This window comes from Cyprinus carpio, unplaced genomic scaffold (assembly GCF_018340385.1).
Source record: "Cyprinus carpio isolate SPL01 unplaced genomic scaffold, ASM1834038v1 S000006552, whole genome shotgun sequence".
Classification (NCBI taxonomy): Eukaryota; Metazoa; Chordata; class Actinopteri; order Cypriniformes; family Cyprinidae; genus Cyprinus; species Cyprinus carpio.
This window is the reverse complement of record NW_024879215.1, coordinates 364,381-366,853: the sequence shown is the minus strand read 5'-3', so window position 1 is coordinate 366,853 and position 2,473 is coordinate 364,381.

Here is a 2,473-nt window from a genome sequence, read left to right as displayed (position 1 = left end):
GAACGCAGTGTGCAAAGTCTCTCGCTAAGCGTCTACCTCCCGTAGAAAAAAACAAACACTTAATATGCTATTAAGATGCTATTAAAATATCAAACTTTCACATTGTCCTCCAATACAGCAAAACGCTTAATGTGGCATAATAATGGACTATAAAGACAATTCAGGAGCCTATATGTCTTTCTGGTTGACTTAAAGTATATACAGACCAACAAATATATGTCTGTATATATGCATTATGAAAATGCATTAAGTGATATTAAAAGCATCAATGCATTAATGCGTAATGTTAAAACATTTTCCAATCATTATAAATAAAACACGTAATGTAACATTAGCTTAATGGACAAAGACAATGATATAAAAGAGTTGTAGACAGTTTTATTCTATATGGAAAAACGCTTAACGCGAAACTTTGCGTGTTGCATTTATTCTGGGCTCACCTGCTTGCCTGTACATACCTATTAGTTATGCATATTTTTTTTTTTTTTTTTTTTTTTTTTTTTTCACTTTTAGAATAATGAAGAGGAGCATATTGAGTTTGGTCTTTATCTTCTTAGTCTATTATTATGGCACATTATGCCCACGTTTTGCGCATGTTTTGCCATGCTTTATAAATTATTCATTATATTAATAAATTGTATTGAATTTGATATTTTAATAGCATCTTAATAGCATATTAAGTGTTTGGTTTTTTCTACGGGAGGAAGACGCTTAGCGAGAGACTTTGCACACTGCGTTCATATTCTGCTGTTTTGTGGCCGCGGATTTGCGGGTCTTGTCTTTTTCTTGAAGGACGCTGTACTTTTACGGTACTAAATTAGTTTTAATTGTTTAATTACTAAATTAGTTTTAATTGTTTATATTTGTTTATGTTTTGTTTAGTCTGCAAGTTGTATTGTATGTATTTGAGAGTGCATGTTTTGATTGCAAGCGACTTCGTAATTTAGTTTCTTTTTTCTTGTCTTCAGCACCTGGCTACTGTTGTAAAATGTTGAGAGATTCAAACAAAAAATAATAATTAAATAGAACAAAATATAAAATAAAGACTGCGAGTGATGTCACTAGTGGAAGTGCAAGTCTGAGAGTGCAAGTGCAAGCCTGCAGCCAGACCCTCTTGGTAGCATCTCTTGTTCCTCAGTCCAGTTGAGATTCATTCGTGTGTCAATGAAAAGAGAAATCACAGTGCAATTACAGTGACAAGAAACTCACGCAGGTGTGCAATTACAAAACACGGTGTGCTGTGTCCCGCCGGAGACATGCCCTTCAGATGTGAGCCGTGCGGCCAGAGATTCATTCTGTCCTGACACATTCTGACACTACTGTCTTCTGTAGAGCTGAAAGTCTCATTGTAATTAGAGCAGGATTTGAAGACTTTGACAGCATTGGTGCTGTTTCTGTCCTGTTCATGTAACCTGGAGCAGTCTAGCAGTGTAGTGTAGACTATATAGGGCTGTATATGAAATACATTTGTATATGTATTTCATTCCATCTGTTTCAGTCGCTTGTGTTTTTCTGATCAGCTGGGTAAAGTAATGGTGGTGAATACAGAAACACATCACCGGAAGTGAAGAAAATCCATTGATCGTTGTGTTTGATCACAGAAAACCCACACCTTTTTATGTTCATATATATATTATGTGTTCACAGTCCACCACACACTGGCAGCAATGCAGTTCTCTGTACAGGTGCTTGTTGATCTAGATGTCACAGGCCTTGCAGTTGAAGATTTTAATGGTCAAGAAAAGAAAAATGTGTGACCTGGAACACAAAAACCAGTTCATAAGGGTTTAATTTTTGAAATTGAGATCTGAATAAATAATCTCTCCATTGATGTGTGGTTTTGTTAGGAGGACAATATTTGTCTGAGATACAACTATTTGAAAATCTGGAATCTGAGGGAGCAAAAAAAATCGAAACTATTGAGAAAATCATCTTTAAAGTTGTTCAAATTACGTTCTTAGCAATGCATATTACTAATCAAAAATGACGTTTTGATATATTTACGGTAAAATTTACAAAATATCTTCATAGACCATGATCTTTACTTAATATCCTAATGATTTTTGGCATAAAAGACAAATCTATAATTGTGACCCATTACAATGTATTGTTGTCTATTGCTACAAAATATACCTGTGCTACTTATGACTGCTTTGTGCTGCAGGGTCACAAAAATATCAATGGGTGATATAAAATGACAAAAACTAGAAATATCACATCCATTGGACTGAACGTAGTATGTTTTAGTGTTAATATAAAAATTTATTTATCTATTGATTTCATGTTTGAATCAGACCTGATCTTTCACAAGCCAAAATGATTTTGAGAAAGGTTCAGCATAATCTTCCACAAGCATCAGATTTGCTGATTTAATGACAGAACAGCATGAAAAATGATAAAACTGTGCAGAACCTGTTCAATGAATAATAATGTGATCTATAAGAAGAGAGTGTTTGACTCCACCGAACAAGAA